Genomic DNA, 20,891 nt, shown 5'->3' with positions numbered 1-20,891 from the left:
TTCTTAAACTATCTCAACTGTAATGCCTGTCTGTATTAACACCAGAAAAATACAAACCAGGATTTCCTGTTTATTCTCGTGGGTAGGAGTATGAGGGGTCCTAGAAATGGACACAGCATTTACTGGAGGGGCAAAGTAGGATTTCTATGGTGTATGTGTCCAGTTAAAGCTGGTAGTGGTGAATTTTTAGAGATACACGGCACCATGATGTCCTCCCTTCAGGGGACTTAGGCAGTTGTAATGTCAGGAGAGTGCACTCCTCTGATTAACATCCATCTCCCAGTTTTCCGACTTGTTTCCCCAGCACTTAACACAATGTCTAGCACCTGGTAGGTCAAAGATCTGTGGACAGAACAAATGAGACGGAAGAACTCTAGAACCTAAGGTGGGAATGGAGGAAAGCCACAAGTGATCGGATGCCCTCAGCTCTGGGTCGAGTCTAGGACAGTTTGAAGGGGACACTGACTTGACAGCTCGGTGAACTCTGCATTAGAACTAGGTTTCTAGCCAGGCTCAGAGGATGAGTGACACTGCAGCCTCCCAGAGAAGAGCTGACTGCTCTGTCCCCAGTAACAACAAACCACAGCCATCATGAGAGAACCGACCCTAGAGAAAGAGAGTAGAGGGTCTGGGCACTAAGGACCAATGAGAAAGGGCTACAGGGAAACATGGCATCTACCCATGGAGCAGCAAAGGAGAGAGAAAGTAGAACCAGAAGCTAAAAAAAATGACAAGCCTACTTTTTGAGCTCTCTGCAATCTCAGACTGGCTTTCTAGTAAAAAAGAACACTAGATATGGAATCAGAAAAGTCAGGTCCTGTCCAGCTCTGACCCACACTTAACCATGTGATCCTGATCAAGGAAGGCTGCCTGTTCCAGCCTCGATTCCTTATCTGTACAAGGGGTATGATAAAAACTTCACTTGCCCATCACAGAGGACCGCCAAGGACCCAGTGAAATAACAAAGTACACACAAATGTTGGTAATTATTCTTTTTAAGATTCTATTTATTTATTTTTAGAGAGAGGGAAGGGAAGGAGAAAGGAGAGAAACATCAATGTGTGGTTGCCTCTCATGCACCCCCTACTGGGGACCTGGCCTGCAACACAGGCATGTGCCCTGCCTGGGAATCCAACCTGCAACCTTTTGGTTTTCAGGCCAGTGTTCAATCCACTGAGTCACACCAGCCAGGGCTGCTAGTTCTTCTTTCTGAAGGAATGTGGAGAGTTAGAGCTGTACCTCCCAGGACAAAAAAAAAGAGAGAGAGAGAGAGAGACAGATGTTTTTCTCATAACAATAGACATGAAGAATATTGTTTTGCTCTTTTTCCTGATGGTTTCAATTAACAATAGTAACAATAACAGTGAGAGGCCTTAACGTAACTGAAAAGCCTGAGTTTCTTTGGGGAGAATACTGAAGCAAGCCATCTGCTACCTACAGGGATCTGGCTTTTCTCTTCAATAAGAGTAAGAAACAAATCCCTAAAATTCCTGGTTGCCTCAAGTTCTAGATGAGGCTGGTAACTCAAGTGTTAAAGAGTCTAACCACTCCCCTCATAAAAGTTTCAGTTATAATCCCATTATTTTTGAATAGCTATCAGTGTACTTTGAAATTCTGATTACTCAAGGATTACTGCTACAGGATATCTGTGCTAACAGCCCTGTGGTACAGTCTTGCCAAGAAGAAAATTATGATCCTGGTTGCGGTAATGCCAATTTACACCCTATCCAAATAAATGAGCCTTGCTGCTCTCTCTTCCACATTTTCCCAGTAAAAAGAAGTTTGAAAAAGAGAAAGAGAAACATGAGAAAATACAGCATTGCACCTGCACACTTACTGGTGTCTACTCCCCACTGAAATAACCAAATAGCCATATTTTATTTATAGATGCTCTTCGGGTACAACTGCTTAAACCACAGGCTGAAACACTTCTAGTTTGGCCTAGAATCACCGTGGAAAGGTACAATAATATACTTCTCTTAGGAAGGCTGACACAAAACAGACATTTACTCCCTCTTACTTAAGAAAACCTTCCAATCAGCTTCTGACAGAGCACCACAATGTGTTGGCTGTTTTGATAGCATGGTTATTTAAAGATCCAGCTGCCAATTTTAATAAACTGGGAAAGCCACAGAGAAAAAGCATACATGGACTCTTTCTAGACCTTTCCTCTTATTCATCTGGCATATGGCCCACTACTCTTCATAAAAGAGAAAAATCACCCCCCTCACTTTTCACTCGTAAATACACACTTAGTTAACACTGAATGAAGAGTCCGATTAACTTGGTTCAACATGCACTCATAAAATGTTCAGATGCCTTCTATATGCATCTGGTAGGTGAATATGAAAATATTTTGAAGAACTGAAAAGTGCTATTTGGCTACAGATAGAGACACAATACAAAGGTAGCACCTAAATTGGCGGGGGGGGGGGGGGGGGGGGGGGGTTGGGACAGAAGAATGCTGTAGAACCCCAGAAACAGAGACATCAACAACACTCCCCATACACATCGGCCCCTCTCCACAAGCTTCAGGTACAAATTCCTCCAGCCCATGGTCATGACAGGTAAAAATCTGGAAGTAAGCCAAACACAGACACGCTTTTCATGTCTCCAAGTACCGTTCATTTGTCTTAGGGACCCTAGACATATGACAAGCAAATCATCCAATAAACAGACAGAGTGCCATGTTAACACAGTACCACTTCACTGGCCTAAAAGTAAAAGGTCCAAAGATGAGTAAGATATGGTCCCTGTCCTTAAAGGGCTTATAATTGAGGACAGACTACAAAAACTACAAACAATACAGTAGTTACCCCTTATCTGCGGTTCCACTTTCTGTGGTTTCAGTTACGGTCAACTGCAACCCAACATTAAATGGAAAAATCCAGAATTAAACAATTCATAAGTTTTAAGTTGTGCACCATTCTGAGTGGTGCGATGAAATCTCAAACCATCCTGTTCTGTCCCACCCAGAACATGAATCATCCCCTTGTCCAGGCCTCTTAACCCATCAGTCATTCAGTTAGTCACGCAGTAGCTGTCTTGCTTATCAGATTAGTTATCAGAGAGATAGAGAGACACCATATTCACATAACTTTTAATATAGTATATTGTTATAACTGTTCTTTTATTCATGGTTATGTTGTTAATCTCTAATTTATATTTTAAACTTTATCATAGATGAACTTTGTCATATGTATGTACAGGAAAAAACATGGTACGTATAGGGTGCAGTACTATCCGCAGTTTCAGGCATTCAAGGGGGCTCCTGGAATGTATCCCCAGTGGGTAAGGGGAGGACTACTATAAAAGGCAGAGGAGGGAGAAATCCTGTTTTCTGAAGGGACTTAAGTGTGAGCTTCATAAAGAAAGCGGCTTTTGTCTGGGCCCTCAAATGAACAGAATTTCAAAGCAGGGTTAAGGACATTGAAGGCATTCCAAATAGAGTATTTCATTAGACACAAAACATTTGATATCCCTCATTAATATTTTCATAGGTATATGAAGGGAACTTTAAGTGATCACACAGGACAAAAGTAATTTAAAATATAAAAATATTTAAAATATCCAATCCTGGGGGCCAGGAGTTAGCCAGAGGCAGGTTCCAATCCTGGTTCTGTCACATACTAGCTATGAGAGTTGAGACATATTATTTAATCCCTCTGATCTAGTTTTCCGTCTTTGAAAAATGGGAATAATGACACCACCCACAGAAGACTGGTAACTCTACCTAGAAGCCACCACTCTTACCATAGCATTTAATGAAGCCTTTATCTCCCCTATAGGCCAAGACCAAGTGTTCCTTGAGGTCCAAAGCCTTTATTTACTGTGAAATGCCTAGCACACCCAATAACTACCAAGTTCCCTTCCTTTCCACTGGATTTCTACTTACTATAAAAAAAACATTTTCTTTTATACTGTAAAACATCCCAATTTCAAAATTTGAGGACTTCGGGTCAAGATAGCAGCATAAGTAAACACAGCTCACGTCCTCACACAACCATATCAAAATTACAACTAAAATACAGAACAACCTTCACTCAGAACCACCAGAAATCGAGTTGAACGTAAGTCTGACAACTACGGAATTAAAGAAACCACATCCAACCAGACTGGTAGGGGGGCAGAGACGCAGAATGGGCTGATCCCATATCCACCTGTGAGGAGTGCGGTAGCTAAACATTCGGGAGGAATATCTCAGTGGCAAGAAGTGGCAACCCCACGCCAGGCACACCAGGCCTGCTGGGCACACCAGGCCCTCCAGGCCCACCAGGCCCTCCAGCCCAGGGTTCCAGTGCCAGGAAGCTAAGCCCCCATAACTTCCAACTACAAAAACCAATGGGGATTCAGTCAGTGGAAGAAATTTCTGGAGTCCCAAGCAGTTCCTCTTAAAGAACCCACACATGGACTTAATCAGACTCATTCCCTCCGAGTCCAGCACTGAGATAGCAGCCTGAAAGGCACCAGTGACATACAGACAGAAAGTGAAGGATGTAGCGTCAAAGCGAGAGCTGGGGAACAGCTTCTCCCAGACAGAAAGGCAGGAAACTGTGGTTTTTCTGAACCCTCCCCCCACAGAGCTGGCAGGCTGATGCCATATCTGAGACTCCATCAACCTGGCTAACAATGTTTGTCCCACTCTGGAATGCCCAGAGACTCCCTCCAACCCAATTTGCAGGCTCACCCAAGCTGCTTTCCCATATGAGGATGGGTGAAGAGGTGAAGGGCTTAAGAAGTACAAACAGGTAGTTACAGAATAGCCAAGGGGTATAAAATACAGTGTAAGAAATGGATTAGCCGAAGAATCTGTGCATGAGCCATGGACACGAACAACAGTGTGGGGACTGGCTGAGCGAGCAGAGGTGTTGCATGGAGGGGGATATGGGGCGGGGGGTGGGGGGGATTGGGACATCTGTAATAGCATAATCAATAAAACATAATTTTTAAAAAATTGAGTTTTACCTTGCACATTTCAGCATCTCTCTATTCCAGCAGGATTTTGTTTTGTATAATTAATATTATATGTTTTATACTCTCTCACACAAACATACCTATCTCTCTGGGGACTTGAGTATATGAAACACTATCGGGAAATAATTTAAATTTAGTTCTAACAATTAAAATTAAATAATGTTGGCATCCCAAGAGAAGACTCTTAAGCTTTATGTTAGCTAAACTTCATTTTCCAGCTGTGTTTCCAACAGGTCAAGACAAACAATACCGAATGGCAATAAACATGGGCAGTAGCACACTTCAGTTCTGTCTGGGCAACGGTGGGACTGAACAACAAGGAACCATACACAAAGGCCCTCTTTATAAAATGGATACATATACCCTAATTTTTTATCTACTCAAAACTTACATGAGAAGAACCTGGGTATACTGGCTTCATCAATAGTCAAAATTCTTGCTATACTAGAAAGGAGAAAACCCTCAGGACTGAGTCCTTGTAAGAAAGTTTTCTGAGGCAACAGACTGAAATTCAAGCTGCCTTTAACTCCAGCACTCTGCCCAAATACTCGCCAATCACAACCATTCAGCAAATCGCTACCCTGAAAAGAACAATCCCCATTTAAAACTGAATAATAATGAGGCAGAAACTATCACCAATTGATGCAAATAACATACATGATCAAAGAAAGGAACATTATAAAGAGCACGCAGTTGAAGAAAACATACTAGAGAAATTATACTACAAAGAATTTGAAATGTATGAACCAACATTTCTCGGCGATTTTTTTTTTTAAAGAGGGTATAACCTTTCTGAAATAAGTGGTTAAAGAAGAAATAGTAAAACAATAGCAGAGATAAAAAAAGATAGCTGGCCATGTTCAGGAAAGAATAAAAAATAAAAATTAACCTATGACAGAAGTGGATGTCACATCAAAAGTGGTAAAAGAAAAGAGACATTGACTGAAACCCAACTAGGTGCTCCTGAAGGGCATCTTGAAGAACTCCCAGTTCAGGGATGAGCCCTTGCCTTGCAGACCTTTGCTGTGGACTTTCTGGAAAGAAGCCCAAGACAGTGTCAGAAGAGACATTCTTCTCTAGCTAATATGGTAGAGCCAATCTGCTCCTACCAATGAGGTCAGCCTAGGGACAAAGCCACACACCAACAAAACCACAGGGAAATGCAGAGCCTGCAAAGACCAGGATCCTTTTAATCAAACTGCACCTGGAGCCCATGCTATCTTCAGACTGCTCCACTATGTGAATTAATAAATTCCTTTCAAGAATTATTTTGATTGAGTTTCCCATTACTTGCAATAGAGAAAAGGCAAAACTTTCATAATTTTAAAATAACACACTAGGAAGACAAGAGACACAACTGAAAAAGTATTCAAAACAATGAGAATGTAGTGGAGTGACTTGCTATAAAATTAACTTGTCAAAATCCAGTATGAAAACAAGAGTTTATGTGTGGTTGATACAAACTCAAAATATACTCCCAGCTCCTTTCTCCCTTGTTTCCTCCATGAGGGGACTGAGAAAATGAAATACTCTCCCCGTGTTCCGGAGTTTCTTTCTTTTTTTTTTTTTTTAATGATTTTTTTAAAGATTTTATTTATTTATTTTTAGAGAGGGAAGGGAGGGAGATAGAGAGAGAGAGAAACATCAATGTGCGGTTGCTGGGGGTTCTGGCCTGCAACCCAGGAATGTACCCTGGCTGGGAATTGAACCTGGGACACTTTGGATCCCAGCCTGCGCTCAATCTACTAAGCTACGCCAGCCAGGGCTCAGAGTTTCTTATAGTTAGGAGTACCCATGTAACATAGACCTGGCCAATGAGAGACATAAACCGAAATCTGCTTTGGTCTTCTGGAAAAGCTTTTGCATTTCTTAATAAAATGATCAGATAAAGCTCATGACACCCTTTCTTCTCCCTTGCCTTCACTGATTTACAGTCTTGAATGCAAATGTGATACCTGGAGATAAGGCAGCCACTTTGTGACCATGCCTTGAAAAGCTGAAGAAGGCTACAAAAGAAACTTAACAAAGTTACCTCACAAAAGCTAGGAACTTGAGACAGGAAGGTTTCACTTTACTGACTGAATTTTCCTTTTCTTTTTTTGACACCTTTTGTAATAAAAACTGATAAAGAATGATAATTATCTTAGAAATACAAAAGAAAAATTATTGGGGATTATTCCAAGTAATTAGGAGATTATAAAAAGGCAACAAGTATAAGCTGAATAAGCAAAATAGCAGAGGGGAAAAGGTGTCCAGGCTATCAAAATGACATGAGCCACCAGCTTACCGAGGCAAAGGGTTTTGGGGGGTGGAAAGTAGAAAATATAACTGAAAAGACAGAGGGGGCCAGAGGATGAAGACCAGGAACAAACCAGATGGAAATGAGACTTCACTCTATATAGTAACTCTATATAGTAGTGAACAGTTTCCATAGTTTGTTTTGAGGAAAGGGAGAGAGTGATACAGTAAAATAATGCTTGAAGATCTGTCCAGGATACAGAATAAGTTCGATAACTTGGGAAAGAAGAAAAAAAAGTGAGAATCACAATTTCAAAATTACATTAGCAATACTCGATAGAAAATTCTGTTGTAAATGTTGACGAATCTGGACAGCTCTGTTATTACACACTCTTTCTCTACATGTCACTATTTCTGAGATGAGCAAACTTATGGAGTTAATTTTTCATTGCTGAACAGTAATATAAGAGAATGCATTTGCCATTTCTTTCTCTATTTCATTCTAGGTATAAATTCCATCTAAACAGTTCCAAAAAGGACAGTAGCTAGACACGGACCAATCCCTAAACGGAAAGCAGCCCGGGTCCAATGTACTACTTTTGCACAGTGATGTGCTATGCAGAGCACACAGTTAGAGTCTGCAGACTTGGTTTCTAGGTTCAAGTCTACCTCTAACTCACTGTAGGGTCCTGGGCAGGCACCTCCTCTTTCTGAAGCTCAGCACTCTCATCTATAAAGGAGATGGCCCAAAACTACACTATAGTCCTTTTCAATTCAGAAGAGAATTGGCCAACAGAATGAGATTATTGTTTCCTATGACCTGATACATTTTTTAAATTTTTTAATTGATTTTAGAGAGGGAGGGAGAAGAATATGAAACCCGCAACCTTGGCATATCTGGATGAGGCTCCAACCAACTAAGCTACTCAGCTGGGGCTGATCTGATACTTCTATACTATTGATTCTTTCCTCTCCTATACTTCCTTTTTATATTATGCCTCACTAATTCTCTGCTTTAGATTCCTTAGTCCTTGCTCCTAGGAACAAATGACATAAACCAACACAAAGCAAAAACAAAACCAAAACAATTTAAACACACACAGAGAGCACTGGATATTATTTACTAGGGAAGTTTCTAAACGTATTTGAGAAAAAATAGAACTGGTAGGACCTGTCTGAACAGAGAAATCTTATGCATCAGAACCCAGAGAGTAAATTACCTGATAATTGCTATTCTATTTGCTTGTGGAATTCTGCCAAGTAAAACTATGGTAGAATCATGCTTAGAAATAGACTCCTTAAAAATCAGTATTGTCTTGCCCCTTTCCCCAGCTGCCACAAAGCTGCTCAGTCCTTTGGAGGAAGCTAAGGCCAGCGCTTGCCCAGCACTTGCCCACACCTCCCTCTTAGGGCTCGCCTGCCCTTTTACTGCACAGGGTGGGCCCCCCCCCCCCCATAAGATCAATGCCCTCATTAAAGTAGCTGGTGTAAATGTTGAACCTTTCTGGCCAGGCTTGTTTGCAAAGACTCTGACTAATGTCAACATTGGGAGCCTCAAGTGCTAGGTAGGGCCCCCTCCTCCAGGGCTACCCCAGCTGAGAAGAAAATGGGAGCAAAGAAAGGAGAAGCAGAGGAGTCTGCTGAGGACACAGGCTTTGATCTCTTTGACTAAACCTCTTTTGTGACACATTCAATAAAAACCTGAAATCTTGAAATAAAAAATTAGTATTATTTCATCAAGATAAACATTTTTAACTTCTTGTTAATTTAAACCACCTAAATATCTAAACTCAATGACACAGGCTTCCAGGGTGGTTTTAATATAAGAAAAGCTTGGGAGAAATAGAGAATTAACTAAATGCTCTGATTAACTGAAAGTTAGCATGTATAAATAATTAATTTTCAATTACTTGGAAGACAATCACAAAACAAATGTTTTAATAAACACCCGGAGCAAAGCACACAGTAGAATCATAACCATACAAGATACGCCCAGCTTCCTCTGACGTCTCTCACTCAGGAGTCACGGTTTAATATTCTGAAATCTCTGTGTGTGAATACACACACACACACACACACGCGCGCGCAATGTCATTTGTAAAATCCCTCCTAGGATTTCTGATGTGCGCCAGAAGTAAAATGCTCTCCACATGAAAGAAACACTAGTCTAGACTCTGGAGATAGAGACAGACTTGTCAAGGGCTGTTACTGGAAATATCCTCAAAGAGAACGGGTCCTGGCACTAAGCATCTCACCAAGAGCAAGTGGTAAAGAAGAGACGTGAATCCTTGAGGCTGGTACAAAATGCACATTTTCTCCATTGAAATTCTACCAGCCCCAGATTCTCTCAGAAAACAAAACCAACCTCAGATACAACCAAATAGTTACACCACTCACAGCCAAAGTTGTGTTCCCATTCGTTTTCCTCTAAACAAGGCAGCCTCTTCCTCCAGCTCTTTCAGGACATAAGAGTATGTAGTGGCTTTTGGAGATTTTGTAGGGACTACTGGAGATCATCTTTAATGTCTCTAGTTAATTTTTAAGTAAGTTCAATTAGTCCCAAAATAAAGTTCCACACACTGCTTACCAAAATGAAAGACTCAAATGTCTTCATTTACTTGAAAAATTCCACCATATTCAAATCCCAACATGCCTTCATGCATCTATTAACTTTGCCAAGGCCAATTTACACCCTGCTGCCAGCCCACGAACGGGAGGATGAGTAACTTCTGAGTGGGCAGGAAGAGCTGGCTGAGCAGCTGTGGAGGAAGGAGGAACGGAGGATTGCTCTTTGATAAAGAAAAGCCAAGTCCTGTCCATGCACGCAGGTGCCTGACAAAGTCTACAGCAGAACACCATCATCCGGGGAAGGATGAGATGGCATGCCTTCACTCAGCACACATTTACTCATCGCCTACCATGGACCAGGCACTGTGCTAGGCAGTGGGGATTCTACAGTGAACAAAACAAGACAAAAAATCCCTGCTCTCGTGGATTGTACATTCTAGTGTTTATGAGAGATGATAAATGAGATAAAAAATAAAGCAGAAGAGTGCAGTCAAGTCACAGATGAACAGAGACAGGGGGCAAAGAAGGCTGCTCTGAGAAAGTGCATTTGAGTGAAGACATGAAGAAAGCAAGGGAACCACCCATGATGGTATCTGAAGGAAGATCATTCTATGCTGAGAGAGCAGCAAGTGTAAAGGCCCTGAGGCAGGAACAATAATTAGGCCACCTTGCCTTAGAGGTTCTATAAGAATATCAGCTCTTATCTCTGCATGAGAGGGGAAGCCACTGGAAGGTTTTTGAATACAAGAGTGGCATAATCTGATTTATACTTTTAAAGGATTACTCTAGCACCAGAGTTGAGAACAGACTAAAAGAAGACAGAGGAGTAGTGAAAGCAAGTGGGAAACTTCAGCAATAGCCCAAGTGATAGATGACAGCCTGTGGACGAGGGTGGTAGCAATGGTCATGGTGAAAGGTGATGAGAGTTAGGATACGTCTGAAGGCAGATTTAACAAAACCTGCTGGTGGACAGTTTCTGAGATATGAGAGAAGTAGTCAAGAATGACCCTAAGCTGTTCGGCCTCCATATCAGACTTTTCAGATGTATATTTGGGCATGACTACTATCCACACTGAAAACAGGCTTGAAATCCACAGCAAAATAGACCTCACAAGCTATAAAAGGCATGCATCTGCAGGAACCTATAAAACTATAGGCTTCTAAGGCTCCATAAAACACCACACTTAGAAAGAAAATTCATTGCAATAGCTTGTCACAAGATATTAATGCTACTATTGTTTTACTTATTTACACTCTGCTCTTTGTAGAGATTCTTATAAATTTATAAGCAATTTATTTATTTCATAAATCACTAATAACACATTATTTACTTCTCACTCCTCTTAACCAACCTACAGCTGACTGCTAACTGGCCTTTCATGAGGAAATTCCTCTGAGCCTCCACAGTGCTCTCCTGGTACTTGCCTTCCTGAATCCTTCCCTGATCCCACTTTCTCATTCAAAACATCTTGAAGACGATTATTCCCAAAGATCTGTCCTGCCTATCTTTTCTTCTGTCTCCATAGTCTTTCACTTCAAGCCAACAGTCCCTTCAAAGTAAACAGCACATAGATTTACATCTCTAGCCTAACTCTCGCTGGACTGCAGTTTGCTATTTCAAATGGCATCCTTGAAACTTCTACCTAACATTCTACAGCCTCTCAGATTCACTAAGTCCTACACTGAGTTTGAGTGACACTGAGTGACAGACTACACAGCTTAGACTTCACTTGATAGCTAATATGAGGCAAAATAAGATTGGTGAATTTCCTGATATTCTTTTCTCATCTTTCCTTCTGAATTTACATGTTATCTGTCTTGTTTTTATAGTATATGTCACTTTCTACGTGCTATAAAGGTAAAAAGTGACATCTATTTACAGGATGAGATCAAAGTAGGTTTGCAGTTGAGTACACAAAGCACAGTTTATTCTCGTATTATTTATTAATTATTGTATTATTTTCCATACAAAATGTAAACCTACTTTTTGCCCCACTCTATATATCTATATACATTACATAGACACTAATTATTTATCTACTCTATAGATCTATTTATTTATATGTAACTATGCACACACACATACTATGACATATCCTATTTGCCATTAATATGATTGCTTTACTACTACATATGATCTTCACTATTACATATACAATCATTGAAGGCCCATTTGACTCACTTTGTATGACCTCTGTGGAGTACCACTGTATGGTATTTGCACAGAGAAAGGCCACAGTATCTGCTGTATCACAAAGAAATGTGAAAGACGATGGAAACTGGCCCAACAGCAAAACCAACTAACTAAAAATTTCTTCAAAAGGTGCTTCCCTTTAAACTCTCTAAATATTATTACCAACTGGGCTGCATTTTGTTTACTATGCAATTAACAAAAGTTCCTTACAGACAGGGAACTTTTCTGACGTATTTCATGAGAGTCTCAAATTCCTATCTCTAAGCCACAGGAAGCAACCTATTTCCTCAAGATGTATTTAAAAAAAAAAAAAAGATGATGATGATGATGAAGGAAAAGAAGAAAAGGAGGGAAAACAATGGAGACAATTTTAAACATCAAAACAGCTTTACTCTTATTTTCTAAATCACAAACCCAGCCTTTAGACTAAGCACCATTTCTAAAAGCACACGCTTATTACTATTGTTTCTTTCAAGAAACTTCCTTATTGAAATGATCCAAACCGCTATCACTTTGCTACTAAAACTGAGGCTACCCACAGCGTCAGCAACATGTGGGAGCTTGTCAGAAATTCAAATTAATGGGCCCTTGCCCAGAACTACAGAACCAGGCAAACTCTTTAGGCAAACACTAGAGAAAGACAGCTCTTTCCCAAGCCAACATTTTGAAAACACACCTTGTCATGTCATCTCTCTCATGAAAAACCTTCAATGGCCACAGAATAAAATCCAAATACCTTAGCAAAAGGTGAAAGATCTTCATCATTTAATTGCAACAAATGTGTTGGCCACCTGCTTTATGCCAGGTACTTTTGCAGGCAGAGAGGATGCAGCGGAAGTCCCTGCTCTCACAAGTGGAGAAACTGCTCTCAGAACTCAACTCCTTCCAACTATTCCATCACCTGGGTTCTACTCACATGATCTTAATCATTTACTCACCCTTCTCCAAATATGTCGATGCATTTTACTGACTTCATGACATCCTGTTTCCTTTGCCTAAGAATTTCTTCCACACCTGTAAAAACTCCTTTCAACTCAAATGCCATCAATAAAGCCATTTCCACCCATCCCAGGCCCTGGTCTGACTCAATACCAACCAGACTTAAATAATCTGTCCTTTCTCTGGGCTTCCTCTTATGCTCCAGCATAGTTAGGGTTGCATCCCCCTAAATTGTGGTTTGTATTTAAACACCTGTTTCCCCTTCACAGGGTGGTATGTACCTCAAGGGCAAGACTATATATTTATTATTCACCGCTGTAGCCTTGGCACATGGCTTGGAATAAATAGGCATTTCATTAAATGCTTTTCAAAATGCAAATACTGTCTTTGTTCAAAACTCTTCTTTGGAAATCTTTACACTTTGCTCTAAAGTCTATGTCACTCTATGACTTTTTTTTAACATGTTTTTTATTCTTAAAGAGAGGGGAAGGGAGGGAGAGAAACACAAATGTGCAAGAAAAACATCAATCGGCTACCTCTCACACACGCCACAACCACAGCCCAGGCCCACAACCCCAGCATGTGCCCTGACCAGAAAAATCCAATTGTTTTGCAGGACAACACCCCACCGACTGAGCCACACTGGTCAGGGCTACGACACACTTTTTTAATGGCATTCTTTTAAATGATGAAAATATCCTTTAGAAGCATAATTAGAATTTTAAGAAACATCTAACCATTTAAATATAAGCGGTAAGAATAAAGGATGTGATTAAGATGGGTAATACAGTTGCTATTGCAAACAAAGCCTCAATATTAACACAATTGATTATGTTACTGCATTTTATAAAGTACTGCCAAAGGCACTTCCAAAATGTCTTGAATAGTGACGGTGTCACTACATATATTCTTATTCTTGAGCAATGGCTAGAATGACATTCTTGCGACTGTATCAGGTCTGGCATGTGTCTTTAAAATGAAATCCAGTCCCTCTTGCAGCAGGTAAGTATTCTCTTCAGTAAATCACATGTTTTTAGAAGTGAATTATGAACAAAAGTAGGAACCTCTTTGTTTCTAAAACAGATAAAAGTGAAATATTCAGACTGGAGACAGGCTACCAGAACCCCTTCCTACCATCCTTCTTCCTTCCACCCCACACCTTTGGCATCTGAAGCACCCCACAGAAACCCAGGTTCCGTGGAAGGCATTCACAAGTCAAAGAAATAGTGGGAAGAAGTTGGAAAACCTCTGTCCCAGTCCCAAGTATCAGGACCCTTAGGAAGGTCAGTTTCTTTATAAAGTAAGGCAAACTAAGGTTTCTTCCCATTGAAATATCAACTACCATTCTCAAATATCATCCACTCTGGAGACAGAGCACCAGCTAATTTACATGAATCTCATGGGCCCTTTCAGGATATGTACACCTGGTTAATACTTGGATTTGATTTCACCAAGTAACCCATCGTCATTTAGAATTTTCATACCCCAAATAGATTTGTTTTAAATTTTATATAAGTAATGTCATTAATGTCTATTAGTAAAGCTCAGTTTCTTTTTTAGAAAAAAATACAATAAAATTTCTGTGTTGACTTCCGCCATAGTCTTTGCAGCCCACTGACTGGGGTTGGGGGGAGGGGCAGTATCTGCCCCGCCCCCATGTTAACAGCTGGTAGTGAAGGATGCTGAGCTGAGGGGTGGAGTGAAGAGGAGACAGCAGCATCCGTGTCCTTAAGAAGATTATAATCTGGTCTCAAGCACAAATGGTTTTTATCAAGTAACAAAGCATTTATTTAGATAAACAAACAAACAAGGGAAGCAACGCAATACAATTTTGCAGTGTCAATTTTAAAAATGTGACATTTTTCCAATGTGCATGATGGATGTGTTAACCACTTCATCATATATATATATATATATCAGATCTTCACATTGTACACTTTTAAATGGATACAATTTTGTCAACTATACCTCAAGCTGGAAAAAAACAACAACCAGTTTTTCTCCTCCCTCTCTCCCCAGTCCCCCAAAAAAAGAAGACAGTGAAAACAATTAGTACACTTTTACCATGGTGTAAAGCTGTGCTTCTCAAACTTTAAAGTGCACCAGGCTCATGGTGGTGGGGGGTGAGGGGAGGGCTGGTCACCTTGCATCTTCTCAGTCAGTAGTTCTGCTGTGAGGACCATAACGGCATTTCTAACAAGCTCCCAGGGGATAATGCCAGGGACCACAATGGAGCAGCAGAGGTACAGAACATGGTCTATGCAGCAATATGTTTCCTCAAGGGTCTCATTCTGAGAATACATCATCTAAAATTTCACTTCTTTTTACTTCAACTAAGAAAATTCCATGAAGCCAGATCCTGGCTCAAAGCCCAGGATCCCAGACCCATGCCTCCTCTTTAAAAATAGGTTTTCAAAATGCTTCGCTTTTTTTAAAAAAAAAGAATAGGATATTTGCCTAAAATTCTAGCAAAGGTTTTGATACTCACCAATCTGATTATTATATTTACTACCCTAATCCTTGTTTCAATTTTCACTTTCTGCTCTACCCTGTCATTAAATTGTATCTCAAAACTGCTAAATCTCTACTTGCTTTCCAGGAGACAAATCCTTTTTGTCACTTGCTTATCTTCCACATATCAGAGAAAGATTTGTTTTCCTGGCAAGTTTTTTAGTCTTTTAAAAACATTTTTTTAATTTCAGTTTTACTGAGGTATGCTGACGTGAAATTGTAACATATTTAAAGTTCACAACATGGTGAGACTTGGTATCCTAGACATTGTGAAAGGATACCCCCATCCAACTGTGTAACTAATTAACACATCTACCACCTTGCACATTCACCTTTCGGGGGTGGGGGTGAGAATACTTAATTTCTACTCTCTTACCAAATTTCAATTACACAATATATCATTACCAACTGTAGTCACCATATTACACATGAAATCCTCAGACCTTATTTATCTATAGCTAAAAGTTTGTACCCAATTCTCTAAATTCTTTAAGATTCACAAAGGATTTACAGAGTATTTATCACACAGCAGAGTTATGGAATTAGGAAACCAAAGAGAACTTTTGGACTATCTGAAAGTTTGTGGTTACTTCAAATCATCATCCCATAGAGAGGTCAATTATGGATCCTCTTGGCAAAGCAAAAACATAGGCTATTTAACACTGAAGGTCAACTTCAAACAAATTCAAAATACAAAGATCTTTCACTCAGGCAATAACTTGATTTTCTAAGACTGTACTCCCAGTATTAAAATAGCTCAAGAAAAAAGCATATGCTTCTATTTAGCATTTTTTTCTCCCTGTTGTAAATTCTACTAACCCATTATTTTCTTATGTTTAAAAATATCTTCATTCTCATTCACTATCCCTGGAGCGATGTCCCTTGCAAATTCTTCACAATTCCCCTGGAATCTTCCAGCACAGACACAGGCTTCCAAGTCAGAACTTGTGCAAACATCACCTGTCAAATGTCTGTAAGGTAATGACACATGCACCCTGAGCTCCATCATCATCCCCTCACCAAGATTCTGTTCAAATTCTTAGCACAGCAAGAGACTTTCAAACAGCTTTCTCCAGCCCCTTTCTTTCACAGGTTAAGCAACTAAGTCAAAGCTACACTGCTATTGAAACTAGTCTCCTGGCCTCTTTTGCGCATTTTCTAATAATCTACAGATAAGCAGAGGCAGCCAATTTTGAGAAATAAAAGCCCTCCGTTTATAAACATTTACCAAAGAAGTTACCAATAAAAACATCTATAAAAGGAAAAAAGAGAGGGCTGAACTCCTTATCTTAATTGAAAAAGAAAGGGCAGACACCACACTGAATTCTTAGGCCAGTTACTCATACAACTGAATTTAAAACAGCAAATTCTTCTTCATCTATTCTACAGGCCAGGTTTCACTGAAAAATCTCTACTGGTAAGCAAAGGAAACAAGTCCTTTTTTATTAAGTACTATTGACCCAATCAGGGCAAAAGAAAAATCAATGAAGGATCACTAATAAGCAAAAGAATTAAAGTTTAATTTCTCAGAAAAAGTTAACAGGGTATGAAACTTTTAAAAATAGGAACAAAGACTGAACTTTAGTCAAGATATTCATGGGTTTTATCATATACTTTTACTTTACATTGGAGGCAATTAAATGAGGCATCTCAGACTGAAGAGCTGAAAGTTCCCTATAACTCCATGAGGGCAGGGTTTCCGGACCGCTCACTGCTGTGTCCCAGCACCTAGAAAAATGCCAGCACAGAGCAGGTGCTCAACACATACTGGTTCAACAAATAACTGGAAAGAGGAAGGGAGAAAGAAGGGAGACAACTGCAGCACATGGATACATACATGAAACACACTGGGACGGCTGCTCATGGGGATGGGATGGAAACGGGGCTAAATAAATAAATCGGAGCTGGGCTTTGCATGGGTCAATGATGGATAATATGCCACGGCTTGAGGTTCGACCAAGGGCTAAAGAAAAATTCTTGGGGGAAATGAGGAAAGGCTGGGATGGCCAAGAATAAGTTAAGTTGTAGTCATTAGCAACTAACTCCTCTGTCTTCAGAGGCCTGAAAGACAAGCTTGAGGGCTAACTCCTGCCCTTAGGTCCTCGATTCTCCACTCCTGACAAATATTTATTAGTCAGTGTAACTGAACAGGAAGTTCAATTCCAAATAATAATTATTAGTTTGGAAAGAAGAAACCTTGGAATCCTATGTACCTGTATCCCATTTTTTTAAGTGTGCATTTTCAAATCCAGCTGAACTAAGCTAAGGATGAAAACAAATAACATTGCAGCTGATTATAAAAAAATAACATGGTACAGTTTCCTTACCTATTTCTTACTAGTCAGCTACATGAATTTGGCCACTTGAGAATTTTTCTGAACACCCAAATCATGAACAAATTGTTTCCTACAAATATTGTATTATCACTTTCTTAAACTACCATATTCCCTCTATCACCAGCCCTAATCCCAAAAAAATAGCACCACAGAAGAGACTCTGCTGTTACTCATGAATTCAGTGCATACTTTACTTATTCTAAATGCCTTCAAGGCTAGTTCTATTAACATTAGTAATGCCAACTTTCAAAAGCTAAGGGTTTGAAAATAACCTAACAAATTTGGTCCTAATTTTTAAATACCCAGAGTTCCAACAGCATTGTATACTTTTTAAAATACTTTCACAAGATCATCTCACAGGAAGCTCATTTGAAGCAGACAAAGCAGGTATTAGTCCCACTAAGAAAAATATCAATATGAAAAGGTTAAATAAATAAGTTATTGCCAGAGCAATGGCTAAGCAACAGGGCTCTGAAACATTATATATTTAGTCCAAACTCCATCAGTAGCTCAATGTTTTTCTATTTCAACAACCAGCCTTGCAATCACATACAAAAGGTGACAGTAAAAGAGGGGTTTAGAAAGCAGAGAAAGCCCAAATAAGTGTTCTCAGTGGAACTCCATCTGTTAAACAAATACTGGTTGAAAGCCTATCACAGACCATGCACTGTTCTACACGCTGTGGCTTCAGCAGTGAACTAGAAAAGTTCCTAGCCCACACAGAGCTTACATTCCAGTGAGGGACACAGACGATGTACAGATACACAATATAGTATTCGGAAGTAACAACTGCTGTCAAAAGAAATGTGGGTTTCACCTATATAAGGAACCTTAAAAAGCCAAACTCATAAAAACAGGAAAACAGTGGTTGCCCCGAATTGGAGGTTGCTGGAATAACAGAGATGTTGTTTAAAGCTACAAATTTCCAACTGAGAGTTCCATAACCAGTTAAATTATCAGTCAAATGGGAATATAAAATAAAGGTGTCTTCTGCAATATCTCAAAACACTTATCTTCCACAAGCTCTTTCTCAGAATAAACTGTGCAAAAATAAGAGGGTAAATCTGAAAAAGAAACACAGGAGACACAGAACACAGGAGAAAGGTGAAGGAATCCACAAAACCAAGTTCAGAGGAGTATCAGGACTTTCACGTGTGTCCTAGACCCAATGGACAACCAGGGGTGTCAAACTCATTTTCACCAGGGGCCACATCAGCCTCACGGTTGCCTTCCAAGGGCCAAATGTAATTTTAGGACTGTATAAATGTAACTACTCCTTAACTAGAGGCAAGGAGCTCGGCGCTGCCGCTGGGTAGAAGGAACAAGGTGCCCGGCTGGATGAAACAAGGTGGAGGGCCGGATTCGGCCCACAGGCCTTGTGTTTGCCACCTGTAACTACTGGTTCTGGACAGACCAGGGACTGTGAGCAATTCAAAATCCCCAGAGATTTGTGCAATTAAAAAGTAATTTAAACACACCTTTCAGTTAATAATTAAAGTACAAAAGAGTGTGAAACTGAAGTATAGTTTGTCAACTGAATCAGAAAAAAGAAAACTTGGAAAAAGAAAAAGGCCAATATCCAATACTCATGTAAGTGAAACTGATATAAATGTAACTATTTTGTGTAACAATAAATTGGTACAAACCTTTTAGAAAGCTATATAAAAAGCACTGAAGAAACTACATTGTTTTACCCAGGAATTTGCTTCCTGGAAATAAAAAATAACTAGAGAGGGAAAACACTATAAGGCAAGAAAATAGTCACTATCTACAATAACCGGTTATAAGCAACCCATCTAATAAAAGGGGAATGTCTAATAAGTAAATTGCATTATATCAATTCCATAAGAGCCCTGTGAAATTAGTTAAAGCATTTGGTAATTTTATATATAACTAATTAATTGCTTTTTTTAAACAAATAAAAATATCAAGTAAAAACCATTCTTCATCCTGGCACTAAGAGAAAAACCACAGCTAAACCCAACAGGACAACACACTTTTTTAGCATAATTAGTGTCATATCAATTGTATAGTTTTATTGTTAAATATTTAGGATGTTTTCAATATTTTATGATGCCACAATAAGCATCACTGTGCAAATCTCAGATTATATTCTTGGGAGAACTAATAACTTAGTAAGTATGAACAGTCTGCTAATTTATATTCCCATCAGTGAGTGTGAATATGACTTGTTAAATTTTTTTAAGGGCAGACTGCAAATTTTAAAAAGTGCTATAATGAATAGGACATATGTGACAAAAAGAGAATACACAGGTAATGATTTTTTAAATTCCATTTAATGTTGTAACTGTATTGGTTTACAATTTAAATTACTAATCCCACGGGCTGTCTTCATGGAAATCATTGTGTTCAGACTCAGTTCTCACAACAGAACCCCTGAAGACTCACACCAAATAAAACATCACTGATCCATAACTAAATGCTTAATATTTTCACTCCGGAGATAGCACAGTACCAATTCTGACCTACATACTAATTATCTTTCAGCAGGAATGTTGCTCCCAGTCACCATGTTCCTTTCCTTTTAAACTTGCTTTTGCTTTACCTGGGACCCTCAACACATCATCTTAATCCAGTGGAAGGGTATAAGAGAGCCCATTATAACATTCTCCCTATTTGTTGATGCTGAAATTTTTTCATAAAACAGATTTTCAATTATATTCATTTATTTAAAGCATAGCAAAGGGATGTTGCTAAGAAAAACAATCTTAGCCCTCTCTGGCTGGTGTGGCTCAGTGGACTGAGTGCAGGCCTGCAAACCAAAGGGTCACAGGTCCGATTCCCAGTCAGGGCACATGCCTGGGTTGCAGGCCAGGTCCCCATCAAGGGGTGCATGACAGACAACCACACATTGCTGTTTCTCTCCCTTTCTTTCTCCCTCCCTTCCCCTCTCTCTGAAAACAAATAAATAAATAAAATATTTTTTAAAAAATCCATCTTATGCCTGGCTGGCGTAGCTCAGTGGATTGAGCGCAGGCCGCGAACCAAAGTGTCGCAGGTTCAATTCCCAGCCAGGGCACATGCCTGGGTCACAGACCATGACCCTCAGCAACCACACATTGATGTGTCTCTCTCTCTCTCTCTCTCTCTCTCTCTCTCTCTCTCTCTCT

General features: G+C 39.7%; 1 protein-coding gene across 3 annotated transcripts in view; it reads right to left on the bottom strand.

The window, feature by feature from the left end:
• VGLL4 (vestigial like family member 4) overlaps positions 1-20,891 on the bottom strand; it is a 151,858-nt gene that overhangs the window by 93,198 nt on the left and 37,769 nt on the right. The window lies entirely within an intron of this gene.

Source organism: Phyllostomus discolor, chromosome 7 (genome assembly GCF_004126475.2).
Source record: "Phyllostomus discolor isolate MPI-MPIP mPhyDis1 chromosome 7, mPhyDis1.pri.v3, whole genome shotgun sequence".
Classification (NCBI taxonomy): Eukaryota; Metazoa; Chordata; class Mammalia; order Chiroptera; family Phyllostomidae; genus Phyllostomus; species Phyllostomus discolor.
Note: the sequence above shows the minus strand (reverse complement) of the source record. Positions and strands in the feature narration are given on the sequence as shown.